Source organism: Mauremys mutica, chromosome 1, assembly GCF_020497125.1.
Source record: "Mauremys mutica isolate MM-2020 ecotype Southern chromosome 1, ASM2049712v1, whole genome shotgun sequence".
NCBI classification, from domain to species: domain Eukaryota; kingdom Metazoa; phylum Chordata; order Testudines; family Geoemydidae; genus Mauremys; species Mauremys mutica.
Window position 1 is genome coordinate 36,174,730 of NC_059072.1, and position 24,322 is coordinate 36,199,051.

General features: G+C 38.6%; 1 long non-coding RNA gene across 1 annotated transcript; it reads right to left on the reverse strand.

The window, feature by feature from the left end:
• Nucleotides 1-4,957: 4,957 nt before the first annotated feature.
• Nucleotides 4,958-23,889, reverse strand: LOC123374745. The gene is made up of 4 exons (XR_006581182.1): nucleotides 23,802-23,889; nucleotides 23,031-23,275; nucleotides 21,591-21,688; nucleotides 4,958-5,082 (listed from the first exon to the last, which is right to left on the reverse strand). It is a non-coding gene; the product is annotated as an uncharacterized LOC123374745 (long non-coding RNA).
• Nucleotides 23,890-24,322: the final 433 nt, after the last annotated feature.

A 24,322-nucleotide genomic window follows, 5' to 3' on the forward strand; every position in this document is an offset into this window, starting at 1 on the left:
CCTGGTTTATATATCCACTATGAGTGACTTGGGTTTATATATTCTCTGGGTTGGTACTGTGTTATATATCTACTCATACCTTAAGCTCTTGAAGCTAGTATTCTGTTCTTTATCTACCAGTTCAATCTGTTGTAAAGCCCCACAGATGTTTAATTCAATAACAGTTGATATAAAGAGGTTATGATGCAGCGATATTCATATAATAAAACACTTGCAGGAATAAAACTTGGACATCGGTGGGGTAAATGGGAGCAGAGTTTGACCCTCTGTTCAGAGTTTCTGTGCTCCCGGAAATCTGAATCATGTAATAGTTATTAAATGTATTGTCAGATAACTGCTATCCACCTCACATCTATAGCTCACATCAGTTCCAAGCATCATGGAAAAAATCAGAAGGAGATGGGTCCAATGAAGTATTTTATTATCTAATGTAGCAGTAAAAATAATATTTTCAAAACACCAATTAGTGTTGAGAGAACCCACTTATGTAGCTTAGGTTTTACAAAACTCCAGAATACTATTTTTTGTTTGGGGTATCACACAAGGCCCATACGTCACAAAATATTTTTCTTCATTTAAAACATTTTTTCCCCTGTGGAATTGTTTGTTTTGTATTTAATTAATACATTGTTTTGTATTTAATTTAATCACTAATAATAAGAGCCTGATTCTGCAACCTTTGCTTATGATGAGTGGTATTTACTTGCAGTCAAGTCATTATTTTTGGTTCTTCAACCAACAGATAGAATAATCAGATAGAATGAGTTCTCCAAACATTATATCCACACTACAGTATTTATGAACCTTTAAATAAATCCATGATGGACACACACACAGTCTTCATACCTAATCTTTAATAAAGCTATGTTTTTTATAAATATATATTTGTATTAGCTTTATTTTAAAGTGCACCAATTAAGTTGGTAGCACAAGTTAAATATTCAATGTCAGTTTGACAAAGGCTTTAAGATGCCAGAAATCTGATCCTTAACAACAGCTTATCAAATCAGTAACTGAGAAGTTAAGGAATTACTATATTACGTACAGTATTGATGGGTAAGCAGAAAACACTGTTCAGTACATTGGTTATCTAGATTTTGCTTGTGTAATTTTTTGCAGAAAACTACCTATAGATTTTTCTTATTTTTCATTTGCAGAAACTTTTGTGTTGTTGTGCTCTTCAAAAATTCCTTGGTTAGGGGCATATATATGAAAATTCTTTGTCTGTATTAGGTGATTGCTATCGTATTAATCTCACTTTAACCTTAAGGACTGGCTCCAGTAGTTAAGTACAAATTGTCATATAAATGCTTACTCCACAAGTATAAGATTTTTTTAAATTTTTGACTAATGGCTACTAATATGAGGTGACTGTAGTGTAATACATCAGCATGCCACTGCTAGCTAACCATTTAAGTAAAAATCATGAGTTAAAATTGTAAAGTCAGAATTGGCAAAACCTGAAATCAGGAGCAATATTTCTATGTTTTGTTTTGTATTTAATTGCAAATGAAAGTTTATTAAGTTTATTGCAGTTTTTCTAACTCAAGCATTTTACCATTGAGCTAGTAGGAGACTCAGAAATGAAATGGATTATAAATGTATGTCAGTAGGTAACTGGCCACAGTAATGGGTCTAACACAACTGTGACTCATTCAGCTCTCCTCCCCAAGTGGGGAAAATTATTTTAGCCACAAGGCAATAGGTCAATTGACCACTAAAAATCTTGCTATATAAGAATATAACACAGAGAAACAAAAGATAACAATAACCATGTATGTCTTTTAAGAACACTGTTTCCTTGTGGAAAAGGCATCCTGCTTCTAGAGAGCTATGGTCCAGTTCTGCTTTCCTTGAAGCTAGTAGCAAAGTTGATGTTGACTGCAGAAGTAGGAATGGGCCTTTATGATCATGTAAAACCACTCCATCTTCATTTAAAAAAAAGAACAACAACCGTTCAAATCACCCCCAATGCAATTAAGAGAATATAATGTGGCCCAGTGAATAGGGCCCTGGAGTGGGACTCAGGAGGCTTGCAAGGCTTGTATTCCAGGTTCTGCCATAAGCCTACTGGGTAACTCTGGGCAACTCTTATAATCTCTGTAAATGATAGGGGATAGTGAAATGTTGTCAGAGCTATGGAAGAAAAGCACTTTGTAAATGCTAGGCATTATTATTGCAATATAACGTCTGATCCAAAGCCTGCTGAAGTGAATGGGAATCTTTCTACTGAATTTAGTGGGTTGTGGTTTAGGTGCCTAATGACCTACCTATTGGGCCTTTTCACTCCTTAATCAGGCAAAACTCATGAACTGAATATATATATTTTTTTCTGGAGCAAGGATGGAGGTTTATACTGTCCCGCATTTAGATAAGGGTTTCTTCCCCTCTTGCCTTGGTTTTCATTATAACAATTTGTCTGTAGGTAGATACAATTTAATCTTATGTGTATGTTTCTAGTAAAACTGATAAATGAGAAAAATAGAATTATTCCTGTATTTAATGCTCAATGTGGAATAAATTGCAGTTACATGCCTTCTTCTTTTCTTCATAGACTAATTTGTCTTTTATAAGGTAATTACAGCTCCGCTTGGAAGATCTTTAGCATCAATTATGTAAACATATGTTCAGCCACTAATTAATAAGACAGATATCTTCCCCTTTCCTTTCTTAACAGAAGTATTGAATCCTAATTATATCTGACCATATTGTGTTCTCTGACAAAAGTCATGGAGGTCTGGATTGCTCTCTGGTGTGGAAAAAAATGTGTAGGCGGTAGATTTGGGCCAGTAAAGCTCTTTGAGAGTTCCCTCACAGACTTCCTCTACTGTGATGATTTTGATAAGGGAAAGGGAGGGCGTTTTCTCCCCTTTCCCTGCAGATTACATGAGGCCTTCGCAGACTCTGAAAATCTTGTGGCATCCACAAATGCAGGGCTGTCCACATTAATGCCTTATGTATCTGTGCTGGCTCTGGCCTGAGTGACACCGCAGCCTCAATGGTGGGACCAGTAAACTTTACACACTCCAGTCAAAATTATCAATATCTAATATCACTCAGCTGAATTTACCCACCAGCAGCACGGCCGATGTCTGAGCCCCACATCGACAGTCTTAACCACCACCCACCAGGACCATCACTGAAAGAGTTTCTGACTGCTTGGGATACAGTGGGGAGAGGAGAGTGATTGTCTTCTGCTTGCATGCTGAAGGGAGAAGGAGGAGTAAGATGTATGTCTGTCATGACATGTGTGCTCTGTGCTTGTAACACAGCATCTTATGATCCAGACATTTTGCTCCTGTAGACAACTCAAGGGATGTGTGAATCTGGTAGCCCTGGTACATCATTCTTCCTAGTTCCAGTCTTTAGAAATTACATTCTCTTCATTCCAAAAAAGTAACAAGTGTATATCAAAATACAATAAAAAGGACTTTTCTTCATAACCTAAGACTTCTGATGGTTTGACAAAACTGTGAAACTTGATTCCACATAGATCTCTTAATCCGAAGGGGAAGCTCAAATTTCTGGGACAAAAACACTTTAAGCAATGTTCAAAACATTTTGCTTGTTCAAATTTGCTGAAGCTATTAGTTGGGAACCATTGGGCAAGGCCTCCAGTGTTTCTACATGGTCATATGACCTTAATTTTATACCACTAAATATGTAACAGTTCATAACACATTTTCATAAATAGTAGCAGAACACAGCATTACATATGAATTTCCTATTATGACCTATTTCTAAGAAATAGATCTTCCTTTAGACATGGACACATCTGTGCTATGTGCTGAGCAGTAGATAGCTTATGTTTGTCATTCCCGAGGATTCGCATACTGCCCTGTATATTCATAAATACTTAAATGTAACTCAAAATTATTTGCACAATGAAATATCATACAAAATCTATACTTTGCAGTTGTTTAGACATTTGTATCTATATTGCAAATGTCCCTTTATATTAAAAAATCTTATTTTAGATGGTCCATGAAGTCAGAAATAAATCTGAACACATACTATCCAGTGTGGGATGCACTGTATAATATATAAGTCTTATATATGGTGTACACAAATCACTTAGCTTTGTTAGTGATTTTATTTATATATATAGTTAGTCCTGTAACTCTGATTTCTTGTCAAGACTACTCCTGACCTCTGTAGGACATTGTTTAACAGAATAACATTTAAAATGTAGCAATTAGAACTTACAACCACAAATAACTTCCCATACAACTGAATAAAAATTAAAATGTCTGCTCTGAGGCATCAGTACATTCGTGTTGTGGTAAATCCAATGCTTTGAATCCATTAACCTTTCATTGTGCGGCACTATCATCCAGTGCTAAAGATTAGCTACTGACACATTTATCAAAGGATGATAAATGAGCTGTCCTTTTAGATGTCTGATTATTTGACCTTTATTCAGTTAAAAGCACAAGGGGCTGACAGTGTTAAGTGCTTGCCAGTTTAGAATGAAATTGAACCCAGGAAATGAATGTTTGGAATTGTCTTCAATAATGTGATGTTACTCAGTCAATTTAAGTTTAAATTAAACAAAACAAAATCTAATGTAAACTGTTATTTCATTAATGTGTTTCTTATTGAAAAAACAAAGTGGCCTCTTTTTTATAAAATCTTTTATAAGGCTTTGTCCTATCAAATACCCTGAATCCATTGAAGTTTATTCTAAAAGCTTCACTAAAACATGAAAAATCTGTAGTTCTAAGAATAACCTCAGGAAAAAAGTAGTTTTATCATTAGCTGTATACTTGTAATTGGTCAGTCAACCATGCATAAAGGATTGCAACACAACATTTTGCAATTTCTATCATGAGTGTTCCAACTTTACATACAATCATGTATCCATTTGAGATTCAAACAGTTTATGCCATCGTTATGACAATAATCTTAGAAGTTCTGATCTCACTTACTGGTATGAACGAGAATGATTGTGATATTTAGCTTGTTGAGGATAAGGCTGTCATTCAGCACAAAATGGCTTTGGTCCCTTGAAGAATTACCATGAGTCATCTGGACATCATTGGAGGTGGAAAGTAAAGATACGTAGAACTTTTAGACTGCATGCTGGAAACAAAGTACAATAATCAATCAAACAAATTTAACAACCCAAGCTGATGGTTTTTGGCATGTAATGTAATATAAGCTGTGCTAATATTTAGAATAATAGGCCTCCAAGCTGCAAAGACCCCAGCACCTGCACAGAGCTCCCTGGAAGAAAACAGGTTTCTCCCATGAAGAGACTATTGCAAGAGTGTCCATGGTTGAGCCAAATTGGTTTAGGCTGAAGTTTATTCCCAATTTTGAAAGATGCAGTACAACTTCCTCCAAAAGAGGTATTATGTGAATGACACCACCCCATAAAATATATGGAGAACCCTCTTCAGTTTACAGAGACCAAATGTTCAATTCAGTCTGTATTAATAAATATATATCTGGTGTCACCAGCAGTGCTATTACACATGGTCTTTCCAGTTCTTTTCCTTGGCATGCTAGCAAAAGTTTAATGTTGGGAAGACTCATGTTGCTGGTCATGTTGGGTTGTGCAAGGTTCTGTGTATAGGGAGTGGTCTTTCAAGAGGGAGAAGGAAAGATTTCTGTCTGCCTGAGTCTCTCATTAGAGTCAATTCTTGAGGCAAGTATTGGGAAGCAAGTACTGATGTTAGACTGAGATTTCCGAAAGAAGCCCTCTACACCAACATTCCACACAAAGATAGACTACGAGCCATCAGGAACAGTATCCCCGATAATGCCACGGCAAACCTGGTGGCTGAACTTTGTGATTTTTGTCCTCACCCACAACTATTTCACATTTGGGGACAATATATACCTTCAAGTCAGTGGCACTGCTATGGGTACCCGCATGACCCCACAGTATGCCAACATTTTTATGGATGACTTAGAACAACTCTTCCTTAGCTCTCGTCTCTTAACTCAACTTGTGCTACATTGATGACATTTCATCATCCGGACCCATGGAAAAGAAGCCCTTGAGGAATTCCACCATGATTTCAACAATTTCCATCCCACCATCAACCTCAGCCTAGACCAGGACACACAAGCAGTCCATTTCCTAGACACTACTGTGCTAATAAGCGATGGTCACATAAACACTACCCCATACCAGAAACCTACTGACCGCTATACTTACCTACATGCCTCCAGCTTCCATCCAGGACACACCACATGATCCATTGTCTACAGCCAAGCTCTAAGATACAACCGCATTTGTTCCAATCCCTCAGACAGAGACAAACACCTACAAGATCTCTATCAAGCATCCTTAAAACTACAATACCCACCTGCTGAAGTGAAAAAACAGATTGATAGAGCCAGAGTACCCAGAAATCACCTACTACAGGATAGGCCCAACAAAGAAAATAACAGAATGCCACTAGCCGTCACCTTCAGCCCCCAACTAAAACCTCTCCAGTGCATCATCAAAGATCTACAACCTATCCTGAAAGATGATCCCTCACTCTCACAGATCTTGGGAGACATACCTGTCCTCACTTACAGACAGCCCCCCAACCTGAAGCAAATACTCACCAGCAACCACACACCAGACAACAAAAACACTAACCCAGGAACCTCTCCTTACAACAAAGCCTGATGCCAACTCTGTCCACATTTCTATTCAAGTGACACCATCATAGGACCTAATCAAATCAGCCATTCCATCAGAGGCTCATTCACCTGCACATCTACCAATGTGATATATGCCATCATGTGCCAGCAATGCCCCTCTGCCATGTATATTGGCCAAATCGGACAGTCTCTATGCAAAAGAATAAATGGACACAAATCTGACACCAGGAATCATAACATTCAAAAAACAGTAGGAGAACACTTCAACCTCTCTCATCACTCAGTGACAGACGTTAAGGTGGCAATTTTGCAACAGAAAAGTTTCAAAAACAGACTCCAACCAGAAGCTGGTGAACTTGAATTAATATGCAAACTAGATACCATTAACTTAGGTTTAAACAGAGACTGGGAATGGCTCGGTCATTACACTAATTGAATCTTTCCCCATGTTAAAGTATCCTCACACCTTCATATCAACTGTCCAAAATGGGCCATCTTGATTATCACTTCAAAAGTTTTTCTCCCCTGCTGATAATAGCTTCTCTTAATTAATTAGCCTCTTACAGTTGGTATGGGTACTTCCACCTTTTCATGTTCTCTGTATGTATAAATATCTTCTTACTGTATGTTCCATTCTATGCATCCGATGAAATGGGCTGTAGCCCACGAAAGCTTATGCTCAAATAAAGTTGTCAGTCTCCAAGGTGCCACAAGTACTCCTGTTCTTTTTGCTGAAAGAAATAGTTGCCTTACATGCTGTTTCTGACCCTTTTTTTTCTCCAAGATGGGTGTTTATGTGTAAAAAAAACAAATTATAGGTAGAATATACCCAGGATCCATATCACTGATATCTCTTCCACTAGGAAGCCAGCTTGCAAAGTACTAAACATCTTCTACCGATTGGTAGAATGAAGATGCTGGTGTCAGACTGGGACACTGGTGTCTGGGGATGAGGCAACAATATTTAGTTATTTATGTATTTATTTATATGGCAGTAAAGCTTAGGAGCCCTAATGAGCGCCCGATTGTGCTAAGCACTGTTTGAAGTTCAAACATACAACATAAAGAGGGTTCCTGCCCTAAAGATCCCACAGTCTATTTTTTAAAATCCCCTATACTTCACGACTCCAGGTTGCATTAAATATCTTTAAAGTGACAAAGCCATAGAAATTTGTAGCAAGTTCCACATCCTAAAGAAAAGTCCCACTCTTCTCATCAGTCAAGATGGGGGGGAAAAAAAGCTTCTAGCTAGTAGTTGTGCTTGAGAATCTGAGTATAACATGATCCCAAGATTGCCAACCTGAATAATATATGATTCAGTAACAAACTCAGTCAGTGAGGCTGATGTTGCTATATACTGATCAGATCCCACTGAAATCAACAGCACAGCCGTTGACTTCAGTAGGTGCATTCTCAGGCCCATACATTTTACCATCCCTTTAAACTGCTTTCCCCTACATTGCCACAGTCTTGCTTGACAGATCCAATCCCTGCTCATCCCAGCTCCAGTCTCAATCATCTATAGGTCTCAGAGTGCTTTACAAAACATCAAAGATATCATTTCCCCCATTCATAAAGGGAGAAACTGAAGTGCAGCGAGGTTTATTTGCCCATTCCAAGGTCATATGGGTCAATAAAGCCAGAAATAATACCCAAGTCTTCCCATCTTCTGTTCTTTGCCTTGTCCACTAGATATTAGCTCCATAGTTTAAATGACTAATTAGGAGTGGGAGAGTTTTAGAAGATTTGATTCTTAGTTGAAACTTATCAAAACATTCGGAATGTTTGTCCATTCTTAACATTTGAGTAAAAGGCTTTTGCCACTCACTCTGTGTCCCTCACCTCACCCTGCATAGTGAACTTGTGGTCCTAAAATCTCTACTTTCAAAGGAGCATCTTCTTATTGATGATTATTTTTTTGAATTTGGAAGATGAATGGACTTCAACTGCCCTTTCCCTTTATCTTGGCTGTCTGTTAATACTATGAAGAGAAATATCCATCAGTGGCATCCAAGTGTACTAGTCTGTTTCCATTCCAGCAGACTAGCTGACAATCCATCACACTCTACTAGGCTCCTGGGCAGCCCATAGGGATGCTCTGTCAAGAATCTAGATAAAGTCTGAACAGCTGATTACAATTTATTGAGATTCCCGACAGAACATTCCCATAAGATTGCCTACTAGTCTTATATACTGTAGGGCAAGGATTATACTTTCAGAATCAACATTAAGGGCTACAATTTAATATGTTACCTGTACTAGTCCACCAATAAACAATCCTGTAAAAAAGGTGAGGTGTTACAGCGGGGGGAGAGGGGGGAGTTTGAATTGTCTCTAATCTTTGAAAATGTCCAGTCGGTTTTCAGGACTCTCATCCAGGTTTTATCTAACAATTGTTTCCATATCTGTAGCTATTGGGTGATGGCTTCTGCAAACCTCCTGCTTCTCTCTTACTCTCTTCCAAACTTATATGAGGTGAGCAAAGAATATAAACCCTCATACTTCAAGGCATCCAATGATTTTCAGGCTAATGGAGCAGGAGAGCTGGAAGAAATGTACACTGTGAACAGGTAATGCCATAACTGCTTTTCATAGGAGGCTCTCAAGGAACTTTGCCACTCTCAAAGAATATTTGACTAGATGGACCCCTGGACTGATCAGGTATGATGATTTCCACGTATCATGACTTAAAATCCTATTTTCAAGAAGATGACATTCAAAAATACAGTGATGCTTAATTTGGAAATAATAATGGCATTAAAATGCTTTCCCTACCATGTGCCTCTGTTTTTCAAAGAACCTGAATTTTCTCATTTGGTTTGTCTTTTGTCTTTTGATACTGTTACCACCTTCTCTTGGGTTAAACTAGCATAATATTCCAAATCCTGTTATTCTAACATCGCCACTAGATTTATGGTATTTCCAATTAAACATAATCCTCAAAAACGTACCATATGTTGAAGCAAGACATTTCCCATTCAAAAAGTATGTTCAAAATTATTTCAAATTTCCAAGAATTTAATTCTTAAATCTTTAATTAGAATGGATGCAGGTCAAGGGCTAGGCTGTAACTTGACTATGTGCTCTGAGTGAGGGATGGGACATAGCTTTTGCCCCAGGAACAGATCAGAGAATGAATAGTGACAAAAATTCACTTTTTCTCCCTTATTACGTATAGGGGAAAAAATCCTCCAGCCCTTTCTTAGTGGAGCTGATTACTCTCCTTGTGTACCCCACCTGCTATTTACAGTGGCCACTCTCTGACCCTCTCCATCCCCACTGTACCCACTTACTCAGAGTGGGGTACTGCAGAGCAGGACCCTTGCTCACCTCCTCATGACCAAGGTCACAATCAGAACAAGGCCATGCAGGAAAATGGGGGGAATCTTCCTCTCCTGGCCTTCTGAGTAAGGGCTGTAACAATCTAGCCTGAATACTTTGGATGAAGTACTATTCGTGTCTAGATTTTATCACAATATTGAAATCCTCCTGAACAACATTCACACCCAGGAGATATGCAAAAGGTTGAAAGCAAAAAGGATATATATACCTAAAAGAGGTTCACTTGATAGATACACATAATCATACAACTAATAATACTCCATACTTCTAAACAACAATTCATCTGAAAATCAGAAAACACTTTGCATGCATTACCTAATTATGACACATCCCTTATGGTAAGTTCAGTTATCTCTTCACTAACCACTTGAGTGAAACACAGAGGATGTCTAACAGCACACAACAGCAGCACAAGACAGTGACTGAAGAATGACTCCATATCCAGTTCAAACTGAAGGGAAAATGTAGGTGAGCACACTATAATTCACCAAGTTGCCAGAATCAAGAATTTGACTCTCACAAAAATGGTCATGGGTTCTTTAATGATCATGGTTGCTTATATCCCTGGTTTTATATTACATCTGAAAGGTGGTATTTCCAGCAGCACTGAGTCCCCAAAATTCAGCTGGGACATTGCTCTAGGATTATATCAGGCAGAAGATTGCCACTTCCTGAATCACCAACACCAGCATTACTTGAACAGCATTGTCCATAAATAAAAGAGTTGTTACATTTTAACAGTATTTCTTAACATTGCCATTTTTAAAACCCTAAACTGCTGCACAACATTCATTAAGATACACCAGTTCCCTGCCTGAAAGGTTTAGTTCGATAAACGAGTTGTGTGCAGTTATTCTATCAAGTTTAATTTAAAATGCTATAGTGGAAACTGATAGAAACTATTGTTACTAATCCCAGAGGTTAGTTAAAGTAAAATATCCTTTGCATTAAGAGATTGGCTTTATTTGGGAGCAAAGAAAAACAATCTCTTTTAATTAGGAAAGATAACAAATTAGCTCCTATTTTTCTCCTTCACATTTGCATGGGACCTTTGGATGCAACTTAGCTCATTAGATTGTTGATGGCTACTGATGTAAATGGTCTACTGGAGGTAATTAATGGAGATTTGTTCAATAAAGTGTGACCTCAAGTTTTGTCATTTAAGATTATAGACTTCTCTGGAGACACGCAAGACGAGCCGGTAAACAAGACTGCACACATACACAGAAAATAGCAATCTGGTGCACAAAGACAGTATGCTACAACCAGCATATCTGACGGCCTATAGAGTGATTGATCTAGGCCTGAGCAGGTAGACAGATAACTTATTTACATTAAAACTTGGAGAAGTCAGGAAGGCACACCTGATGAGAGAATTTGTTTCTCTCTCCCTCTACCCCCACTCCAAAGATGAGTCTTGTCAAGTTCCCAAGACTCACAAGCCTAATTAAAATCAAGGTGACGTTTTAAAGTCTGGAAAAAATTGAAGGAGTGTAATATAGTAAACAAAATGCAACAATGATAACAAAAGACTACAGCAATCAATAACACCCCAGGAACAGCTACAGAGGATCTGATGACAGGCATTATTGATGAAAGGGCTAAACTGTCAAGGAGAGTAAATATCATGTACCCCACCATTCAGACTTCTAACAACAAAGCATATACATATAGAACAAGTCCGAGACTGATCTATTAATACAGTAACTGATATAACACAGCAATGTAAAAAAATATTAGCTCCTAGTGCTAATTCCAGAAACATGCAATATTTTTGTCCTAATCCTAGTGTTGCCACAGCAAAAACAATGAATCCTACAAAAATGCAAATTATCAATTGGAGGATGACTCAAACAAGCTGGTATATTTTATGTAGACAGTTGGCAACAAATATTGTCATATCTTGCATTATCAGTATTTGAATCTATAAAAGTAACTATGGGCACAGCATCTCAATGAAGAGTAACACAGTATAAAAAGGCAGTGACCAGGGGTGAAAAAAATGTTTCTTTCGTGAACAGATTGCTTTTTACAGTGTTGTAAAAATGTACTTGAGGTAGAGAACTATTAACAAAAAGGGTAGTGCGATCTGACAATATATTGAGTTGTGAGGGAGGTGTCTAAAAGTTACACATCTTATTTAATTCTTAATTCAGAATCTGGAGGAAGAAATAATCATCATATGAATCAAATTAACAGATGATACTAAACTTTAAGGAATTGCTCATACTAGTGAAATGAGGAAATAGTACAAATCAAGATTGACCTAGGAGACTTCTGAAAATAGGCAGATAATAAAATTATATTCATCTAGAAAAAATGCAAGGCAATACATCTGGGAAAACATCATCTGAAACACATATATTCAACGGGAAGGAGAAAGCATGGGAAGGAACAACGCTGAAAAAGATTTGGGAGCCATAGCAAATTGGTCATCAGTTTGCGAAGAGATATGGCAATGTAAAAGACCAATGATGTTTTGGGTTGTATAATCTATAGGGCAAGAGACAACAGTCTCTTTCTCTGAAAATCAGATGCAACTGCACTCGAAGTATTTTACTCCATTTTGGGAACTTCATTATCAGACAAATTAGATAATAAAACTTTAAAAAGCTGGAGCAAGCATTCCCCTTCCCCCCAGTTATAGCAGCACAGATATGATCATATCTGCTATATTTTAGGCCTTACCTATACCTGGAATTCATCAGCTGGTGACTAGTGACCAATGTAGGAGGATACTGCAAAACCCAAACATAGAAACTGATAGCCACAATTTGCACCAATTAAGCTTACTCTTGCTTGATATGGAGTAGGTCAACCAGTAGAAATAATGATTTTCCTTGTCTGTGCTTGGGGTTTGCATCAAAACAGCTATTCTGGTTCCTAACTACTGAGTGCTTAATGCAAAGGCCTACTGTATGATATATATAAAAGAGACAATGGTAAACGTTTTATAAATATTTTAGATGACTTGTTCATGGATTCAAAGAGTTCAAGGCCAGAAGTGACCATTATGTCATACAGTCTGTAGCCCAATAAATTGTAGTTGCCTAGAGCATGTTTTCCAGAGAGGCTTCCAGTCTTGATTTGAAGACATCAAGAGTTGCACAATCCATCACTTCCCTTGGTAGTCACTTTCAGTGGTTATTCACCTTCACTGTAAAAAAAATTGTGCCTTATTTGTAATTTGAATTTGTCTGTCTTCAACTTCCAGCTTCTAGCCATTGGGTCTTGTTATGCCTTTCTCTACTAGATTAAAGAGACTTTTAACAGACAGTATTTTCTCCCTGATACTTGAATTGAATTGATACTTGAATCAAGTGAGTTCTCAATCTCCTTGTTGATAACCTAACCAAATTGAGATCTTTAAATCTCTTACTAAAGACATTTTCTCCAGCCTTCAAATCATTTTTGTGGCTCTTTACTACATTCTCTCCAATTTTGCAACATCCTTTTAAAAATGTGGACATCAAAACTGCACACTGTATTCCAATACTAGTCTCACTGATGCCATATACAGAGATAAAAATCACCTCACTCACTACTCCACTGTTTATACATCCAAGGGTCCCATTAGCCCTTTTTGCCACAACAGCAGTTCATGTTGGGTTACTTGTCCACTATGACCCCTAAGTCCTTTTCAGAGTTAGTGCTTTCCAGGATACAGTCTCTAGGGTAATCTGTTTGTGGCACGTTGATAAAGAAGCTGTTTATGTGCAATGAAATTTATGAGTCATGGTATTATATCAGTATTTTATGCTTGATTGTTTTTAGTATGTTGATGAACATTCTGAGCCAAATTATGGCAGCTTATGTGCACCCATGCTGAGTGCACAGACATTTCTTCTCTACTTGCATTCATATAAGGAGATGTCATAATGGACAGCATGTAGCTGGTCAAAATGTGTGTGTGGGGGGGAGGGTTTCTGCGGGAAAAAAATGATTTTTTTAACTAAAACATTTCAGTTTTGAAATTCAACTGCAGCACTTCATGAGAGTTGTAGCTGAGATGCTTCTTGGTCCTATTCTCCTCTGTAGGCCAGGAGCCCTGATTGGAATATATCTCCCCTGGTGCACCAAGTTCTCCTATCTTGGTGAGGGGAGGTAGTGTATCATGAGAAACATATGGCTGCTCAATATCATAGGAGATTAAGTCCATTTGAGAAGCCTGGTCCATAAAGGAGAATGGAGGCACGAGGAAATTGAACTACAATCCTATGAGACCTCTTAGCATTTCAGAATCAACATATTTCTGTTTTCAGAAATATCTGTTTTCAAGCATTTGATTTTTGATGAAAAATCAATTTTCTTCTATCAAAAGAAGATCCTTTAAAAACATTGTTTTGTCAAAAACCCAACTTTCCATTGAAAACCAATTACAAAAAATTCAAGGAGCCTGAGTTCCATAATCTCCTTGATGGCAGTGATTTGGGAGTAGTACTTTCAACAGTGCTGAATCCTCCTGAGGGGTTCCATTATACTATGCACTGTAAAAACAAAAACTAAGAGACAGTCCTCAACCCAAAGAGCTTTGTCTAAATAGACATGACAAGAGTGGGGAACAGAGAGTATTGTTTTACCTATTTTGCAGATAGGTAATTGTGGGACACAGAGAATCAGGGCTGTTAGCTGTTAGAAAGTTAGCTTGACTCATCTGGGTTGCTCCGGGGTGTGAAAAATTCACACCCCATGAGAGATGTGGTTAGTTGACTTAAGCCCCCATGTAAACAGTGCTAAGTTGATGGAACAATTCTTCTGTCAACCTAGCTACCGCCTCTCAGAGAGATGGATTTTCTACCATGATGGAAGAACCTCTTCTGTCACTGCAGTAAGAGCCTACGCCAGGGATCTGCAACCTTTGGCACATGCCCTGTCAGGGAAAACCACTGGCAGGCCGGGCCAGTTTCTTTACCTGCAGCATCCGCAGGTTCAGCCAATCGCAGCTCCCACTGGCTGCTGTTCACTGCTCCAGGCCAATGGGGGCTGTGGGAAGCAGCGGCCAGCACATCCCTCAGCCCGCACCGCTTCCCGCAGCCCCCATTGGCCTGGAGTGGCAAACCATGGCCAGTGTAAGCTGCGATCGGCCGAACCTGAGGACGCTGCAGGTAAACAAACTATCCCAGCCTGCCAGTGGCTTTCCCTGATGAGCCGCGTGCCAAAGGTTGCCGATCCCTGGCCTACACTATAATGTTACAGCCGCAGAACTGCAGTGCTGAAGCTGTAGCATTTCTAATGTAGACATAGCCTAAGTTACTTGCTGAAAATTATAGAGATAGTTTGTGGAAGAGACAAGAATTGAACCCAAATCTTCTGAGTTCCAGACCCTTTTCCCTCTCTTGTGAAGCACGAGGGAGTGAAATATTGGTTCCACTTAATTCAGTGGCAAAATTCCTATTGACTTCCATGGGTTGGAATTTCACCGCAGGTGATTGGTTTTTTTCCTACAGCTGTTTCATAGCTCAAGCGAACATGTGTGAAGGGAGTATCAGAAATGGTTTTCAGAGAGACGTCACTAGTGCTGTTCCAAGTACAAGCTGGTTGATGTTTGACTGATTGACCCAACTCAAAACTTGTTCTAACCCACTCTTCTTTTTTCACTCACTAGATAAAACCTGTAGAAAGGGCTGACTTACAACATACCATGATGTAGCTGCTCTATTACCTACAAAACTCTGACGTCATGCTTAATAGATAAAGCTATTTATATACATTGATGTTTATTAGTTATCACCCAGACTCTATAAACACAAATCAAATTAAATTTCCTGTAATTGCAATTGTTTGAAAGTTGTTAAAGAAAAACAAAATTACTGAGACACAAAAGAAAACCCATCTGGCCTTTCAAATTTGCTCATTGGTCATTTTTGCTAGTTTTATTTGAATAGATTATGATTGCTTGTCTGTGGCTGAATTATTTTCTTGCTTTATGCTGCAGTTACTGTGACCATCAAATTAAAAAAAATCATAGATAATGATATCAATACTGCTATTTTTTTACATTGTTTAAGAGCAGATGGCAATAGTAACACTTAGTGAGAAAAATTGTCTTTTAGAATTCATTTTGAATTCTGTCAGTAATCCTGAAGTGTAACATTCACAGTCATTGATGCTTCTGCAGCACATTAAGCTTTTATGAAAGTAAAAGTTAATTACATATGATGACTAAACTCCAGGGATCATAATTAGCTGAACTGAATGACTGCACATCAGTAATTAAATGTCATTCCTCTTTATCGTTCTGAGCCCTAAACCCAACCCTTAAAATGTTATAGGTGTTGGATTTTGCTGTATCCATACGGGTGTTACTGCAGGAAACATGAATACTGAACACTACACAGAAGTTTATTAAGTGGAAACAATAATTAGGTGTTAGGTATATTGCTTTCTCATTAGACAGATCAAGCTTTTTCGAAGGCTGTCTGCAGAAAAGATGTTGTGATTTAGACAGATCTTTTATACTTGGGCTCTTTTTTTTTCTTTTTGGATTTATGCATGAATTCTCTGTTTCTTCCTGATTATTTTCTGCATGGCAGGGCAACTGAATTGCCTGCACAGTATTCTGACCATAGAATATCCAAAAATAAACTATCACACATCAGCCTCTGGGTAGTGTTTGACTGATGGTGCATTAGAGTGAGGGTTTTGTACAGAAAAAAGATCATTTATTTTAACTTTACTATAACCAGGGACAGTTTTCTGCCACAAAGAGGCAGCCTGCATCTGTAGTGCTGTGCAGGATCTTGGGACATAACTGGTAAAATTGCTTCTGCACATGCTGACCATGCTGATGCTGCAGGTGTTGCCACTTCTGATGTCTGCAAAGCTTCTGTTTCCACATCCTATGCCACTAGTTCCTGCCAAATGGAGGCTGGATAAAAGAACATCTGGATCTTCATGTGCCAAGATCTTAATTTCCCGCCCCCCCCCATAGAAAGATACCCAAAATCAGTTCTTGTTGGGAAATAATAAATTGAGCCAAGTTCTGGCACTGAAGTCCTGAAAGGAACACCTCTGAAACAGACATAGCTGCTTGGAGGAGACATCTTTATGATTAACTGAAACTTGCGTGAAGTATATGGAATAATTTGTCCACTTGTCCAAAATCTCAGTGAGATTTGCCTTATAATTGATATGATGAATGTATTTGACCAAATTTTCTGCTGGTGTAAATCAGTGGACTTTCAGCAATTTATACCAGAAGATAAATTGGCCTGTTTGAAAATAGAGAGAATGAGCACGATTGTTACAGGATATATATCTGTGCACATGGTATGTGTACACCACTTTACTAACTGGAAAAAATATTACTTCTGCAGTGTAGATAATCCTGTAGTTTTTAGTCAGTCAAAATTCCAACTGAATGAAGGATACAGGCTGCAGATTTTGGTGCATATTAGTAATATGAATAGGGTAGGATCACCAGGAGTACTGTGGCACACTGAACCTTTCCATTCACTTGGTGACATGCTAGGGGTACCACAGCTTTAAGATTAACTTCAGCTGTTAAGCTGCATAGGTTTTACTACTTGGTGCAACCCCAGTAAGCACCTTCTCTGTTTTTGCACGAGTGTGTACACACACACATATACACACACACTTACTTTAGCTACTTTGGTGCAGTCCAAGGGCAGATACAAGGATAGCCTTGTCCCTTAGATCATCACAGACCTAGGACCTGGGCTGTCTTTTTACATCTGTCCTCATGGATGTTCACCTTTAGATCCCAAAGGTTTGAACAGGGTCCTGGCATCATCAGTGGTCTGCTTAGGGACTCTCCAACCTCTCCCAGATATGTGACTTCATTGAGAATAACTGTAGACAAGACCCTGTGAACTCTTCTGCAAACATTACTCTGCTGTAAGATTTCTAAAGTCTGCAGTAGTCTGAACAATCCAATCAGTAGAGAAGCCCCTGTGCTATTTATTTGGACACTGAAATCCACTTATTTTAAACTGCACCCTGTATCTTCAGTTTTCAATTTGTCAAATATTTTGTATATTGAGAACACAGATCTGCACTGTAGTATTGAGAAGTACAGACCACACCTGATCCTGATCAGCAGTTAGATTTGATAAAATCAGAACCCAAGGGTCTTGTCTACAAACAACATTTAAAAAACAACTTTTTAGATGGTCCCTCCCAAATACTATGTCACAGAGACCAAGCAGGAGTCCACGGTGCAAAGTTCTTGTTTTTTTCACCTATGTACATTTCATCCAATTCCTTAAAAATGTATGTAAATCATGAAAATGTTTAAAATGCCATTCTGCATATTCAATGCATAAAAGATAAACTGTAATTGCTATTATGTAGTACAATTTGTTTTGCTCGGCTGGATTAAGCATCCTACTACCATATGTCAACATTTCTTCTTTTCCATTCACCACCTGAGACAATATTGACCAATGCCAGTACCACAGGAATCAGACTCCAGCACAAACAGATGGTCAAATTGTAGGAATGCCAAAACTTGAAGGCTAGTCAAAAGAGGTTTTTTTAATTTGCTGAAAGCACTTTGACCTTCAGAAGTCCCAACAAAGTCAGTAGAAGCCTTAATCAGTTCAGAAATCCTGATCTAAACATGGATATAATTTTTTTCAGAAACTTCTCTAAACAGGATTGAATAATAGAGTCATACAGAAGAATATACTGTACTTGTCCATATCAACTTTCTCAAAGGTATAACGTAAATCAGTTAGAGCGTACAAATGTAAACAAAGTTATTAACTTTTCTGTTCTAGATTACCTTTAACAACTATTCTGCATGTTCATGTACATTAACCAAATAGATAATCATAGTAATGATAATAAATATTATTTTTATGACAACTATCAACTTTAAATTTCTAGTAACCCTGGAATCACACTGGTCTCCTGTGATGACCTTTGGTTCGCAGAGGAAATTAAATGGTCCAAAAGGCTGATAAAAGTAAACGCCTATTAACTCCTCCTCTTAAACAACCTTGAACTACATATATTCAATTGCAAAGTCTATGTCTGAGGAATAGTTAGCTATAACCAAGTCAGCATTAACCAAGATATAACCAGAAGTTAGCTGTAACCAAGTCTTTATTGTCACCTTGCCTAGGAAGCAAACAGTAGCCACCTTTCTCCCAGTCCAGTTCCTCCAGGCAAGAGCCAATCGCTGGCCTCATTACCACTCCCACTATCCAGTGGTAGCAGGGAGAGGGCAGAGAAGAAAGGGAAAGAGGGAGAATTAGCCCACATGCATGCTAATGGCAAGTGAGATTAAAGCAGGTAGCTGAGGAAGCCTGTGGAGCTGAGATCTCCTTCCCCATTCTCCAGGGTTTCTCCACTGCTCCCAGCCCCATCAAAGCTGCACCATGGCCAGCAAGGTGAGCATTTGTTGTTCCACAGAATAAATTTGTTTCTAAATGAACATCTAATTGACATCATAACAGCACTATTTCCTTCTATGGGTGTGTCAAAAGAGAGAACAAGGTTCTACCACACCTGAAAGTATTTAAGATATGAATTGTTTGCTGTCAGTAAATTAACTTCAGAAAGAAAACGGGATGTTTTGTCTGCATTAGTTTGTGATAAGAGTCCATTGTTGTTTTATAATTTAATTGTAATAATAGAGAGAATTTAATACAGCTTCAAGCAACAAAGCTCTAACCCTTGGACTAAATCCAACATATTCATTTATTAATTTATTCATGCATGTATTTACAAGCACCTATCCATTGCTCCAGGGGCTTTTGGGAAAATCTAAAATATACATCAGTAAAAGAATAAAAATCAGATATGGAAAGGCCTGCCCTATGATAGCAACAATCTCCTGCCATACTGCCCCACTAAACAAAAACCTCCCCCTCCAGCAAACCGATCCCTCAACAAGTTCCCTTGAAAAGAACCCATAAAATACCATTGCAACATGCCCAGAATGTCAACAGTTGCAGGGTTTGATGGACCAGGTGAGTAGTCACAGGACCCTCTTCCACTCTTTTTAAAAATAAATGTTATAGGTTCATAGTTAGAGCTATAATGTCAGCTCCCTGTATTTTAAACTAGGTGGAGGTAGTTAACTTGGGCTTCTCGGCTGATCTCATGGAAACTGCCCAGGCAGGTAGCTTGCTTTATCTACTGTAAGAAAAAGAGGGTATGAAGCAAACCTCAGTTAGGCAACTGATTACCACCCATCTTAGGCTTCTTTTAATTTAAAAAAGATCTCAAGAGTTGAATTTAGTTTTAAACAGTTTGATAAAGTATCCTAAACAACAGCAACTAACAGTACAGGATATAAGAAGGTAAAAATAGTATTGGACTATGAATTGTTAAGAGAACCTAGAAAACTGGTTGATATTACTATTGAGGTTTTCAGAATCAAATCACACAACCATAGTAGAAAATAACACTGATCTACAATCACTCTCTTGAGAAGGTAACTTTGTTTTGATTTTTGACTGAATCCCTCAGAATATGGTTATCAACTCTGGTTTTGCTAACATAACAGAGGGGGGAAATGATCCAAACTAAAAGCATAAGACAATTTGGTCAATTGCTTATATGCCAATTCACCATAGTTTCCTTGACACTGCAAGCACTGGTGGAGTGAAAGGCAGACTTGATTAGTCTTTAGTGAGCTAACAGGCAACCCAAATTGTTGGAATATAGAAAAAGACAGTTAAAGGTGCCTAGATGAGAAAGGTATTTGATGTCACTAGGAGGACTCTAGGTGGCCAGCCCCTTCCCAGTCTTCTCCCTTCCAGGTGTCTTTGTCTTTCAGGGAGTGATGTATGCTGAAGGAGACAGGCTGTTTTAGCCCATTTCTGCTGAGTAGTCTAATTTAGTTCCTAATTTTGGAGGTGCTGGTGTGGACAAATCAGATGGTGACCCATACTTCTGCCAAAGATTCACAATGTCCAACCAAAATGTTACTCTGAAAAAGATTTGTGGTTTGTGGTGGATAATCAGCTGAAAATGAGCTCCCAATGTGAATCTATAGTTAAGGCTAAGAGTTTGTCATGGATACCTTTAGTAAAAGTAGTGGAGAGGTCATGGGCCAAAAAGAAAAGTTAACACAAGTGATGACCTGTCCGTGACTTTTAGTAAAAATATTCAATACAAAATGGGGATCTGCGGCATCGAGGAGCTCGGGGGTTCTCCTGTCACCTGGGAGCTCGGGAGTTCTCCGCCACCACTGCCATGTGATTTCCATGACCTCTGTGACTAAATTGTAGCCTTATCTATAGTCAAAGAGCTAATGTAATCCTTGGATGCATAAACTGGGGAATCTCAAGGAGGAGTAGAGGAATATACCTCTCTATTTGGCACTGGTGAGGCTGCTGCTGGAATACTGGTTCCAGTGCTTGTGCCCACAATTCAAGAAAGATGTTTATAAATTGGAGAAGGTTCAGAGAAGAGTCACAAGAATGATGAAGGGATTAGAAAATATGTCGTATATTGATAGACTCAAAGAGCTCAATCTATTTACCTTAAGAAAGAGAAGGCTAAGGGGTGACTTGATTAGAGTCAATAGTTTGCCCACCGGTGTTCTGTGGTCTGTGTTATATAGGATGTCACATTGGATGAGCACAATGGTCCCTTCTGCCCTTGGAATCTGTGCACCATTTTAGGACATATCTTGGACATTGGCTGGTTTGATTAGATCAGCAACTTACCCCTTCAAGTCATTTTCCCTGGGCCCTCTGTAGTGCATCCCTTGGCCAACTTTGCAGTTGCTCAAGTTGCAGTTTCGCCATCAACTCGCCATCGGCTGCTGAAATGTTCAGTTTAAAAGTTCAGTTTAAAAGTTCATATAATTCATAAAATGTCCCTCTGTATTCTTTGATGATCTTTAAACTTGTTTTAACAGTCCATTGTACAATGCAAAGTCACTTCAAGAACTATTGTTCTCTAGCAGGCCAGAACCATGGTATAAATCTTCCACTTCTATTCTCCTTGTTTTAACAACAATGGTGGGACCTTGGTATTTATGCCTGAGCTGCGTCTATGCATTATTAATAAAACAGTTACAATTCTGATTATTCCACTCTGTGATCAAGTGTCCTTATAAATACGCTATTTGGTTTCATTTCCTTTTATTTACTGCCTCTTTCAGCACAGGTGTATTTCACCAACTTGATAGCATAAGCATGCTTTATTGCAAATATTAGCCTTACTTCTTCACTTTGTCACTAAACTAAAAGAAATCAATATGAATGTAACACCTTTCTGTCCCTAGCAGGATTGCCCATGAAGTAAAACCTGTCATTAAAGTTTACAATATTTTGGCCAACACTGTATCACTCATAGTTGACTGCCCTTTCAGAAATATAACTTCATTTATATTCCCCATTTTACACTACGGTATCTGACACATCGTATAATATCTTACTGTTTTATGTCAATTTTAAAATTAATTCATTCACAGATAGGTGAAAAAAGAAGTTTCTTTTTGGCTGCCCCAGAAACATATTCTCATGAAAAGCTGCAGAGATTGTAAGTTTCCCCAGACAAGCTGAAGAAATCTCGCTGTTAGATCTTAATTTTTTTCTCTTGACCCTCTCTCCTAATGGTTCTACACAGCCTTGATGCCTGGGCAGTTCTTAAATAGTAATAACTCACAATTTTGGGGCCTCATTTACTACACTACTTTGTTTTCCAATGGATGGATTGTCTAGAAAACTCATCAACATAGTACTCAAATATTGCACAGGTAAATAGTTCTTAAGAGTGAGGTATATTAGACATTACAGAGGAATCTACTCTTCTCTCTTTCTGGTTTCTCAGAAACTCTTCCTCCTCCCCCAATTCCTTCTTCAGCCCTCATTCTTTTAAAGGAAGGGGCACCTTTGCTGAAAACAGCTTCAATGGTTGCCTCCTTCTCATCTAGTGAAGAGTGGAAAACAAAACACTGTCCACTCAGTAACACCTTCAAATTTAACACTCGCCCTAAACTGCAAATCTGAGTCACACGTGGCTGGTACCATCACCTCCAGTGAGCTGATTTTGATTCAGATTACATCTTTAAGGGACAACTCTGTTTAAAGGATGTTGGAGAGCCACCTCCCCATGGGGAGTCTGAGAAGGAATTCTGCCACAGAGAGACCCAATCCTACCTGAGCTTCCTCTGCACAGTGGTGGTACACAGGCTGCATTCAGGCTGTAAGCCAGTGACGAGGAGTGTAGATAAAAGGCCATGTTCTCCCCTTTTCTTGGCCCTTTCATCCATCTGTACCAGTCCTAATCTGGTATAGAATCTCTGCCATTTATCCTGATTGTATTGTTCAGCCATCCAATCTTCTATCCCATTAGAGCCCCAAACTCAGCAAACCACTACATAAATTGCTCAGCTGACCCAGCCCTAAAAAGTGATAGAAATGAACATCATCAGCATATGAAAGGCACTGTAATCCACCCTTCTAGGGCCGCATGTATACAATGGATAAGATTATTCCTCAAATGCAAACAATTTGCAATCCACTGGTTAGTTTATTATGGGAGTCACTGTAGAAGTGGCTCTTCAGGAGGAATTTAAATGAGGATAGTGATCTTGTGGTTCCACTCAAGAAGGGAGTTTCACAAGTAGGGGATATTTGTGGAAGAAGACGTATGGATGCTTACAGCAGATAAGAAGTGTTGAGGATGGTACTACTGGTGGAGTGGAGGATTCGGGGGTGACACAAAAACAGATTCAATAGATAAGAAGGAAGGGGCATTAAATGGCACAAGGAAAGGAATTGCATCATCATCTAGAGAGAAAACATCAAGCAAATGGATAGGATAAAAATTATATTTCCCAATCTAGACTAACATCTATTATACACTGTTCTATCCTTGTCTCCCCTCTATCCTTCTCCCACCACAGAGATCAAGAAGGAAAAGCCCACCACAACTAGTCAGCATCCTGAGCCACTGCATCCTCAGGCATTGGCAACATGGTCCAGTCCTCTCAGTCACCACAAGTCTTCATCCTGTCACATAGAAACAATAATATTTCTTACCTTGACAATGAATTCCTTGGAAAAAGGGAGCAGACAAAGGGAGACAGAGACAAATGTAAGAGAAAATTATTACCCCTATATCTGAGAATGGGGAAGGAATGCATAGCTTAGACTGACTCATTCTCCCACTTACAGGAATATTTGTTCTAAAATATAGTAGCTTACTAGCATGGTTGGGTTTGGACAACACTGAACATTTATGGTTTAGGAGTTTTTTTAATTGTGACAAAACAAGAAATAGAAAACTAATTCAAGTTAAAATGTGGGAGAGGTATGGCTTTTATGGCTGGTAATATGATTCAAGCCTTAGACCTGTAGATCACTTCTTCAAGACTTAACCAGATCAGTAGAGACAGGAAGTGTTCCCCTCTGACAGCTGTGCAATGGCCTATGCAAAATGATTTAGT